Source organism: Falco cherrug, chromosome 8 (assembly GCF_023634085.1).
Source record: "Falco cherrug isolate bFalChe1 chromosome 8, bFalChe1.pri, whole genome shotgun sequence".
Taxonomy (NCBI): domain Eukaryota; kingdom Metazoa; phylum Chordata; class Aves; order Falconiformes; family Falconidae; genus Falco; species Falco cherrug.
The window spans coordinates 22,039,005-22,051,404 of record NC_073704.1 but is presented as its reverse complement, the minus strand read 5'-3'; positions in this window follow the sequence as shown (position 1 = coordinate 22,051,404).

Sequence of the window (12,400 nt, the reverse complement as noted above, 5' to 3'; positions counted from 1 at the left end):
CTGCAACCCTTGCTCATCCCCCTGGCAAATGTGCAGGGGGGCACATTCCAATCCTCCTGGCATGTTTGCACAGGTGCCATTGCAGTCTGCAGTTTTCTTCAGAAGGGTGTGACTCTGGCTGTTTATGTCTAATCGCTGTATTCCTCTTTCGTCATCAGTTGCAAAAGTGCGCAGACCCTCTGCACGTCACACCTTGCCCCTGCTGGCATATCTGCCGTTAGTATGGGCGACAACAAGGCAGCACCATCGGGAGCCCAGAGGTCGCCAGGAGGACATGGCAGCCCCACACAGAAGCCATTTACCCAGGTGCTCGCCCGGGGCCAGCCCCGCTGTGGGGCACTGGGCACCCTCACGGCAGCACCAGGTGCAAGTCAAGCAGAAGAGAGTTTCTGTCCATCCCAGCGGCCCGGTGAGCCGCACCCTGCTCTCCCCCAGGTTATTGCATTAGAAGGCAAAGAATTCCAAAGCAGCATTAAGCAGATTTTTCTGCAAGTAAATCCCAGTCTTAGGAGCCTGAAGCATAATGGAATGGCAAGGCAATTATTTTTTCCTCCAACTGCTAATCTTCCTCAGCTTCTGGCCAGAATCTTGCTGATTCTCAGAAGGGGTGATTTGTAGGTGCTTATTGCTGAAATTTGAAGTGAATTAAAATGAATGCTTAAATGTAGTATGACTTTCAGAACTAAGTTATTCATACATTACTAATTTTCTAAGCAGTTAATACTGTTTAAGGACTCTTATAGTTTATTAGCATACTTCATATCTTATAGTTTATGCAGAAATGCCAATTAACCCACACAATGTGCAGTCAAGATAGATGAGGATTAAGTCCCTACAACCATGAGAATAGCAGAGATGCAATGACCTGAAAATTGTATCCTTAGCTCCTTTGCCTGTAGTTAACATAAATTCACCAGTGGAGTGCCTTTCCTCTTTTTATTAATCCCTTCTCTCCAGTCCTGGATCTCTGTTGCTCAAGCAATTAGGACAGATAGCTTGTGTTTTCTTGATTCTTCAGATCTGACTTCAGACTTGGAAGGTCTGCCTGATCAGGCTTAGATAAACTGGGGGACATGGAGGACAGGATATTACCATCCTGCATATGTGCAATAAATTTCCAGTTACGCAGAAAATGCCAAGTCATATAACCAACCAGCTCTCTAGCTCATATTTCTTGTGTGTTTTCATTGCACATTTCTGAATATGCATTATGTCTACTCTTCTTTACTTGGTGTCAGCCCTTCCACATTTTGCTTTGTTCTTTGCTGCCTGCTGGCCCACAAGTACAAGATGCAGTGTATGACTATGGAGGACACCCTTCAGTGCATGAAGTAGAAGCTGAGAAGGAAGGACTTGTGTCCTTGTCTGCAGTAACAGAGCCATGGTTCAGGATAGGATGACCAAAATATTTTGATAGGGAACAAAAGTGAATCCTTCAATGCTGTCTACCTTGTTTTCGGAGGCACATAGGGAAAGGAAGAGTCTACTGTTCTGACTCCAGTTGCTGTTGATTAGCATAAATTTTCACGTATCTTTGGCTTCTGGTTTGCATTTTAGAGCTACACAGCTGTCACTGGAGCCAGGCAAATAAGCAGAGCTACAGATGCATGTGGTTAGCTGACTAGGAGGATATTTGAAACTGCTCAAGTTCTGGTGTGGCTACCAGCATCATCACACAACTCAAGAATATCAGAAAGGAAGAGATGTTTGACAGAGGTTTTGGGAGACTTCAGAGCCAATATTAGGTGTCTGTGACAAATGCTGTGAGTAATGCAGGATTCAAGTTGGTAAAGAAGTTAATTACAATATTATTTTTTCTCTGTGAAATTACTTGATGTTTAGTCTTAAAATAAAGAGGAATGCAGACCTTTGTGTGTCCTTGAAAACAAAAAAATGCAATATACTATTTCTGATATTTAAAAGTGTAAAAATTAAGGTTAAGGGAGGCAGCAGGGCCTCAGTGAGACACCAGAAAAACTTCAAATGCAGTAGGATGTTTATGCTGTTGCTCACTTGCAGGAAGACTAAATTGTGTTTCGGCTTAGAAATCTTGCTCCATTACCTGAGATATTTGTGTTATGCTTTGTGCACCTCTTTGAATATAGCTTATGTGTTAAGCAGGAGGGGTCTTCAAATTGGTAAAATTTCCCCATAACAAGTTTTGATATCAAGGAGAACTAGAAACCTACAGCTAAATGAAACTGATGGAGAAGGCAATAATCAGTGTGCTGGGAAATAAGGCCATGAGTCACAGTGACAAAAGTGGATCTCTAGGAGTTACCAGCTGACAATGCTATAGCAGGTCTATGGAAGGAAATACATCTAGTGATTTAATGGACAAAATTGATAGGATTAGAGGGGTGCCTAGAAGCAGTTTATTAGAGTCATCTGTTTAGGATGGAATGATATTAAAAGTAGAAGGTCACAGGATTTAAGGATTAGGAATATTAAGCTTGAAAAAATAGCAAACTCAGAAGTCAAAGCTGCTAGAGAGTCATCTTTGGCATGTTATCAGTTACTGCAGCAGGGGAGGAACAGTGGCATGTGACTGGTATCAGTTTGTAGTTTGACCTGTGTACAGAGATGTCTTTGTTCTACTTGTAAAACCACAAAAGTATCTTCAAATTATACATTTATTATTTTTTTAAGGCCTTTAATAGCTAGCCTGAGAAGGCAAAGATTGTTAAGGAATCTTCTTCTCAGCATCCATCCGGATACGTGTCATCGGGAACAGACAAGATGAGAAGAAACTAGAATTTACTATTAAAAGATTGCTGGGAAATGCCATGGTACTCACTTGAAACATGTTATCATTTATGCAATTACAAAGAAACAATTAACTACTAATTAAGGTGGATCTTGTTTCTGATTACAGTAGTTTCATACAGTGAACAGATAGACCCATAGCTGACAGTATATGCAGTATTAATATAAAGAGAGGTGGAAGCAGATTAATTTTGGTCTCTCCAGCAACCTTTAGGTCCCAGTTTCTATCAGTGTAGGAGTTCCCCTCTCATGATGTTTTGTCTCCAACCTGATGTTATGGCATGGCCAGCCCAAGAAGGGGCAACTGGCAGTTGCTTTACTTGCAAATCTTATTTATGAGTGATGGTTCAATAAGCTATTTTTCTGTTGTTTTGCGCTACTACATTGGTAAATAGCAGATGAAGTGGCCCTTAAGGTAAGTGATGTGAATGTGCTGGCAGACCATAACTCATCCTTAAATCATCTATTACCAAGTGCAGTTCCCTTTGTAGCTGTTCACTTGATCCTCAAGTCAGTCAGAGGTGCCATTGGAGCTCAGACTTGTGCTAGTGTTGCTGCCTGCTCCTGTGAAGTCAACAGCAATAGAGTTCTGCTGCTGGTAGTTATTCTAATGGTCCTTTCAGTCATTCTTTTCCTCTGTTACTTGAGCCTTTTGCAAAACAAATAGCAAGTGCTGAGGTAGATGAAGAATGCAAGATGAGGGTTTTTTAAAGCACAAATCCATTTATTTCCTTGGCAATATGTTCTCCTTATGGCTGGTACCTTTTTCCATCCTAAAGTTGAAAATCTGGCAGTGGTGTTCTAAATGCAATTGGTATTGCTGAAATCCTTGGTCATGCTTGTATTTGCCTCGTTCCATGCTGTGTTTTACTAGATGACTAAACATGCTGAGAATGTTGTGGTAAACATGCAGACTATCTTCAGTATTTGTGGGTGAGTGATTTTTAAAGCATATTTTAGTACCTTCCTAATTCCTATTTAAAGCAACCGCTGCCTATTACTCTTTGTGGGTGTCTCTTAATTCCTAGGCTGATTTTGTAATCAAATCAGTATGAAATCAAACAGAACATCATAATTCTGTGAATGCACTAATAAACAAACACATTAACCATCTCAAATAATGCTGTGGTAAAAATGTACCTATTTTCACAGCTTAGTGAACATTGAGTTTGAATAGTAAGTCAGTGGAAAAATGATCGCAGACAAGACAGAAAAGAGGCAGTGAAGTGAGAAAGAAAAATGGCTTAGAAAGCAGTAGAAAGTCTGCAAAAGAAAAGCATTAAAAATTGTTGATGCAGAAAGTCAAAGAAATAAACAGCAATTAGTGATTTAAATACCTAATTATTATTATCTTGTTACAAAAGAACACCTGCAAAACATTGACTACTGGGTCTTTTTACAGTTCTTGGTCGGTAGACAGGGGAGAAAAAAAAAGGAGAAAATTGCTACGCCAACTGCGGTTTACAGGAGTTGACAAATTGACACTAAGTGCTCCCTCACATGGTGACTATCCACACTGTTATTAATTCAGCCTATCTTTGCAGAAGCTTGTACTTTATTTAGTGCTCAGTGTTACAATTCTTAATTCCTCCTTGGTTTGTTCTATATCACTTAATAGTTTTGGTAAAATACAATTTAACACAATAGACTAAACTAACTTAAGGGAAAGCAGTAAAGTATTTGTCTAACTTTCAGGGTTGTTAAAACTTAAGTATATAGATGCTGAACACTTTTAGTGCTGAAAAAATGTTAATATTTATGAAGAGTTTTTTCTCCCTTTTATAATACTACAGGGCCTGAGTCAATATACTGTGGAGTGTAAAACCTTACAAGATGTGTGTTGAAAATGTAATCCCAAAACCATGTTTGGACCCTCTGCTTTCAGACTGACTTATAAAATATTATTGTAGTGAAATAAATGCATCAAACACTATTATGGAACAAGAAAAAATCTTACATACATACCTATTGCAACAAGCAGAGGATCATAGCCATTGTATTGTGACTTTACCTGTTGACTGATTTCAAGCAGGATCTAAATACCCATGTAGCAGAAGGCACAACATATGACCCAAAATAGCATGCCAGGGAGCGTTTATTTTGCATTGCAGTGGAAACTCAAACTAGAAACTACACAACACTTTCATAAAACGGTAGAACCATCCTGTGCCTGTTCTCTCCTCCATCGCATCCCCAAGCTGTGCTCTGGAGGACTTGAAAAATACAACACAGGGGGCTTAATATGCTTTAAAGAAGTGGCTTTTATTTAGACAGGCAAATTGGGGGACGTTTTGTGGAATGCAGTGCAGCTGTGTGTCTGGCTCTGCTTAACCACTGCTCATGAGAAGAGTTCTTGTAAATTTGAAATTGTGCAGCTACAACATGCTGCCTGCCTTCCCCTATTGCTTCATGAAAAAAGCTTGTTACGGTGCCACTTTGGTGCAGGAAAATTTAGCTCTGTAAGTGAGGCAGCAGGGTATAACCCATCCCAGCTCTGTTGCCAGCAGCTTTTCTTCTGCTCTGAACCACAGCTGCAAGATTTCACAAGCAGCAGAAACTGAGCTCTAAAGAAAAAGACAGAAGAGCCTGAACTTGTGGTGAAACTGGAGAGTGCCAGCCTCATCCAAGCGATTCGGGTTAAGCTAGAATCTTGTCAGAGGCTTCTCTCCATCCCCCTGTCTGCCCCTGGGGGCAGAACAAAAATATGTTGTACTTGGTGATCAAATCCACTGGAAGGTGCAACAGGATAAAGAAAGATGATTTTTTTTCCTTACTTAAAACTGTGTAACTTTAACTTCCTTCCTGTTCCCCCTCTGCCAACACTTTGGGCCCAACCAGCTGGATCTTCATCCTCTATTGAAATCCTAAATGCGTAGTTAGAAATAATGCAAACCACAATACACTTATTTGTTTACTTCTGTGATGAGCTCTTCTTTCTAGAAGTAGCATTTTCTTCCTGAGGTTTAATTACTTGGAGTTTTAGTAAATGAAAACCTCTTTTATTGATAAACAATAACAAATAATGACAGCGATAAGCATGTTAGTTAAAAGATTACATTTAACACTGATACCAATTTTTTCCCCCATGCCATTGTTTTGAATGACACTTTGAAATTTTTTAAAAAAAAAAAAAAAAAGAAAGCCTGCCAATGTTAATTGATATTATTCATCTACCCTCATTTGCTTGGTTTGGAGTTCTATGTAATTTAGCTGTCTTGATACAGACCTCACCCACCAGGGAAACTCCTGAGCTTTTGCAGCTGTATTTATTCTGATCTTTTATGAAGTGGGTTAGCTAACAAAAAGTAGTTTCCAACGTACAATTTATGTTTGTAAAATTCCTGAATTACAGCCTTGCCCCCTTAATTGTGAAGGAGGAAAGGCTTCCTCAGCACTGTAACAAAAGCCAGAGTAAGGAGGCAGCACTAGTACAAAAAGTGTTTTGCAGCAGTGCTGATCAGCATATAGTTTGATACCTGAATTTGGTTACTCTGGAATGATGAAGACCGCCAGCTTCAACAGTATCTACTGTTAACTGGGAAAGGAATGAAATAGTGTAACTGCTCTGTGCCTGGTGAAAGGATACCTCCCACCAAAATACTGTTTCCAGAAATTTGTTCACTGATGTACTTATTTGTTCAGGTCAGTTTTATAGAAATTCTTCTGATGGTATCTTTAATCAGTTAAAATGTCCTTGTTTTGTTCTCTGTATGAAGTTCAAAAGTACACTAGTTAAAGCAAAATAGCAACAACCTGATGACAGTCAAGCAGAAAATAATAAGCCCAGCCACCTGCCTTTTCTATCACTCTGATAGTTTTCCTTTGAAGTCAGAGACAAAACTGCCACAGATATCAGAGATGGAGTTGTACACAAATTACATAAACGCATTAATACCTAGTGTTTTTTTTCTTTCTCAACACTATATGCTTTTAGGAACTCTGGCTTCTAGGTGAAAAGAGAGAAAGATCGTACAGGTTTGGAATCTTTTCTAAAAAAAAATTATCTCAACTCTACATATATATGTACAATAAAATTAGTTATGCTAAAAGTATATTTCTAATAACCACTTTTAATCCTGTTTGGTGGAATGCTTATATAGTTAAGAGCATGAGATGGAGATTTTAAGCTTAGAGCTGTATGTCTTTGTAAGTCTTGTGGGGGTCACTAAGATGACTTATAAAATCTGCAGTCTTCTGTACCATTCCATGAGGATGTCTGTCTGTCTGTGATGCATGTACTTTACAATCGGCTTCACTTTACAGAGTAAGAGGATTGTGGATCATACCAGAGTTCTCTCCTGCACAAGACAGAAGTAAGCACTCAAGGCAAAATTGCCAGCATTTCTTTCTTTCTCTTGGTGTGAAATGCAATAGGGGAAAAAAAAACCCACAAAATAGTCGTCAAGCAATGGAGCCTATTCAACCTTTTCAAGACTAAGTATTACTTCAGAAAATAGAGTCTTTCCAACAAATAAGAAAACTTTTAGTAAAAAAAAAAGTCTAGGAAAAATCATTCCTGTTGGTTGATGTTCTCTGGATCTTTTTTATAAATTGGGGGTTTGAGCATATAAAAAGCCAGCATTGCAAATAAGTTTTGATAAATTAATTCTTAGTGAAGTTGCCATAAAAGAATTGTAGTCATTTGTTTGGAGCCCTGTGAAAGGTAAAATCCTTGAAAAAAAAATAATGTCAAGTTTGCCCTGTCCTTCTGGTAAATATCCTCCAAACAGCATTATGGTATTTTTCCTTGAGCCTTTGGACATATGATTAATGTTGAGGCATCGTGCAGCATCAGTATGAGTATACCAGCTTATTTGCTCTGAATTTCTACAGTCTAGTAACAAACTGGTAATCAAGCTCTTCTAGCTGAGGACCTTCTGTGCTCATTTGGTTCCTCAATATTCAGTTTACAAAGCAGTGAGGTAGTAGCTACTGCATGGATTTTTCAGGCATTTCCAGCATTAATTATACTGATTACACTACATTCTGTAGTGATTTTCTCCCTTACTGCAAAGAGAAGAACAGTGAGGTGGGCTCTAATGCTCTGCAAATCACTTTTGTTACGTTTGGTGGGTACAGGAGGGATGGTTGAGGTTATTCCCTCTTTTACTAGCGCCTGTTGGGACAAATTCACTTGTGTTCCTCTACATCTCAGCTTCCAGATGAGGTCCGCTACACAAACCAACATACTCATTCTTACTTTGTATTTATATTACGTTGTTTGTACAGCCTTCCTGTTCCTGTATACAGCAAGACTGATGTGTGGGTGAACAACCCCCTCATCTCCTCTTATGGATGCTTAGACTGACATTTATAAATATTTACAATTTTTAATCAAAAAGGCAGCTGCTAAACAAGCCACTACTTATCTCAAAAGGCACTGTGGATAGGAATCAATTGAAGGAATAATAAATCCCTAGACAGATTTTGCTGCTGTGTCTGTGTTACTGTGCCTGGACACAAAGTACTTATTGGCCCGGGCTGACCAGCCGAATTGGCAGGGTAGGTGGCAGCTTTGGGTATCAAGAGGAAGACAAAGGGTCTGGAGAATACAAACGGTCTGCAGCTGCTAATTTAAATAAGAGTATAGCCCTAGGAAAGAGTATACCCTACTAGGAAAGGTAAAATGATGACACTAGGCAAAGATTAAATATAACATCTAAGCAAGGTATTTAACAGTTTTATATAATAATATAGTACCTATATACACAATCTGGCAGACCAAGTATGTTAGTGCTTTTTAGTTTTGTGGGAGGAATAAAAGCAATACCTTTTTCATAACTGGGGTGAAGAAGATCCTCTTACTTTTCTGTTGATCAGTTTTCCACCATGAACTTACAAAAGAGGGAACACGCACTGGGGTGCAAACAAACCTGGGAAAACTTGAAGTGTTGTTCTCTGGTTTTGCCTCTCCACAATCAGAGAAAACAGAAATAGAGTATTATATTTCCTATTCAGAAAATGGTTAAAGCTGTACCTAACTAATTTACTGTGTCAGTGCCTGTAATAGTTGTGCCCTGTAACAGAGGGAGGAGACAAGATGGTGTGTCAGTTTCTTTTTGAGGAGTTATGACTGTATTTACAAGACACAGTAAGTTATATTCACTACAGAGCATAAGCAGTGCTAGAGTTACCCCAGCAGGGAATATGGCCCACTGAGTTATTATTCCATTTTCTGGTACCTTTTCCACTTAACTGTTTTAAGTGCAATAATAGGTGACTTATAATCTTGAGAGCCTTGACACTATCGGTATAGCTAAAGGAATCTTTTAATGACCATCTAGAGTTTTAAAGATGTACTTGTATCATACAATTATGATGTCTGATTTTACCCAATCCTTTGATTTATATTTCATTTCCAATTCAAAAGTGAAATAACCATACTCTTGCAATGTCATTACAAAATGAAAAATAGATGCTTTGGTTTGAAAATGTCAGAGTAATATATCTGATGATTTAGGGAAAAGAAAATGCTAATTTGATAAATTCAGCATGAATTCAGCAATAGTTTCAGTCAACCCAAACATACATTTCTGATGAACAAAAATGTTCTGCCCAGCTCTCCCTGCACAGCTGTGAAGTAAGTACAGCAAAATTTATAAGGAAGATGTTTAAAACTATGTAATAAGAAAATAAAAAGCTATTGCCAGCAAAGTTACATGTCCTCTAGCTCCTAGGCAAATAATAATTTACATCTCTGTGGGGTCTTTACACCAAATAACATTGGCTTCATTCATGTGCAAACAGAAAATGTTACCAGATAATAGATGACATAGTGACAGTGAAGTTAAAAGACCTTGGAAGACCAAGCTATGTCCAGGTGAATGTTCTTCTGGGTGGAATATAATTACCTTGGAAGCTGTCTGAAGATGATTGGTAAACAGGTGAGTTTAGTTCTGACAGGAATTTCTGGAGTTCTCAGGACAGCAGATTGATAAGACAGTCATTAACTTCCAGGTTGCCATGACTGGAGCACAGCTTGCAGCCATGAGATGGGAGGTATTGATCTCACAGGAGCTCACACTGGCAATGCAAATTCCCTATAAACACTGGGACTGGTCAGCGTTGCGGTAGTTGACTTTTTATGCCAGATTTGTGCTCCCGTTATGTGGAGGGTCAGATATTGTCTCTCCCCTCACAGCTGACATAAAGCTGGCAGAGCCTCCAGATTGCATGTTCATTGTTGAGTTGGGCACAACAATGTGGTTGGTCAGTGCCCAGATTTTACTGAACGTGGAAACAAAGCATGGCTACTGAAAGTCTGTAGTCTCCCAGAGCATCTCCGGATGCTGGGGAGACAAGGTCCATACAGTTCCACACTGGCCAGTACCCTGCACAGTAAATTTTGACCGCCTGGAGGTTTGAAAAGTCCCTTTGCTAAGTAAATTATAATGTGACTCAATAGCCCAAACCTGGCCACATGAATAGGCGTGAAGTACATGTTTCTGAAACGCCATTTTCAGTTTAATAGTGTATCTAGTTTGAGATAAAATTGGCACTTTTTCCAGCCACCTGTCTATGCAAAGAGATGTGCAAACCTCATTAGAAGTTTTCTTTCAGTATAATTTAGTTAAAATTGGTGCAGAAGATTCTGATTACCCTTACTGTAGTATGAATAAGACAGAGTTCAGTTTAGCACAAACGTGAGTACTTAAGCAACATTGGAAAAACAGTGAACTATGACTGTATCACAATTAGGATGTACGCTTTGTCATACTTTCTTTAAATCTAGAGCAGGAAGCCAAATCAAAGTGAACAATGGAGACAAATGAAGCATGGAAACATACAGTGACTCAGGCAATCTCTGCTTCCTCCTCTCCTGACCAGTTCTTAGAGCAGTTCTGCTTCAGGTCTTTAACTGGAGCCCAGCACAAAGCACAAACCCTCCTGAGGTCTGTAAGCCTCTCTTTCAGCTAGAGCTACATGTCCACACATCTTTTGACGACAGCCAAACTAATTAGCATTGCATGTCTTCCCAAGTGACAAAACTTGCCTGTCTGCCAAGATAAGAAATTTGGAAGGCTGTGTAGTGATATAACCTGAGGACACCTACTGTACTGGTGTATTAAAAGTACTATTACACAGAGCTCTGCTAGTGGCTTGAATTTGGGGTACCTTGTTTGGTAATTGGATGAAGCCAGACTGGTCTCTTCAAACAAATACAATCCATGCAGGACTCGAGACTGCTTTGATTGGCCGAGCATAACTTTTGCAATGAAGACCCCTGCTGTTAGTGTGATTTTACTACTTAGGTGTAATTATTAATGAAGCTGGCAAAACTAGCAGCACAAGAAACTGGAAGTCCCCACAGCTGCTGGGACCAGAAGGTAGAAGATATGATAGACGAATGACAGCTCAGGGCCATGCCTTGCACTGCTGCTTCCCCTGTGTCTGTGGTCCCCCACCCTCCCCAGGAGGGTGCAGAGCAGTTGTGCAACACCCAGGCAGTTCTTGGCCCTTCTGCCAGGCACATCATTAGTAGCCTAATGATACGGACCTATGGAAGTAGGACTGGCACCACTACTTTTACACAGGTCAGCCATAGCCACCTCTTCTGCTCAAGGACCACCCAGTTCCAATTTGGATAACAAAAGTTCTCAGTGTCATTGGCACTACCTGGTCCATTAGTTGGACTGGCGCAGAGTCTGATTGCAGTTCTCCACATGTAAGCCTGATGCTACTCCAGAATTACAGCAGAATAAACGAGATAAAAAAGTTGGCTGGCTGCTTTTAATTCTTCAGCAGTCCTTTAAAATCAAGAGGCTTTGCTGAAGCTTTTCCTGTTTTGGTGGAGAAACTCATCCAGGTAGCCAGCAGTATGGCACAGACACATTGGTGCTAACAAATACACATTGCCAAGCTCGCTCAAAGTAGCTTAGAGATGTGATCCATGCTCCCGTTAACTGTGGATGGATAAATAAAGCATTACAGGTAAATAAAAATAGTAAGCTATTACCCACTGTAAACTAGTAAAGCTGCTTTTCAAACATTGCCCCAGTAGATAGCTGTCAATATCCTTGAAGGAAGCCTCCAAGGTTTTGTTACAAGCCTGTAACTTGAGCCGTATTTGCAGCATGAATGTAGTGCTTGAAATCTTTGAGTGGCATTTCTGTGCTAAACAGCTGAGTTTAAACAGCATGCTGCTTTTCTATGCAATTTTTGCAGTACCTGTTGGAACACTGTTCTGAACAACTGATGCCTTATGTGTCCCATTACTCAAAGCAACCCTTATCTTAGAGTAATAGCTAAATACTGGTCCTTTTTGTTTTTAATCTTTGCTTTGTGTCTGTGTGTAAGCTTAAAACAGCATAAACCACTGCCTATTTTATGCAGTTTAATGTTAATAGAAAGCATATTTAAAGTTTCCATAAAACTTTCTGAATTTTCATTAATTAAAACATATCTACATTGGAAAGTGTCATGTGGTGTATTCTGATCTGTGAGGAAGTAAGTACTAGAAATCTACGCTGATGTGAAAAAGCTACTGGGAGTTTGTGGCCATGGGGAGAAGTGAGACTGGTGAGCAAAGGAAGTTGTCTGGTATATTAAAATATTTAATACACTTGTTCTAAGCCTGAAGGAGGAACTTCATTAGACTAAGAACAATAATTCTATTCCTAAAGATAAGGAACCT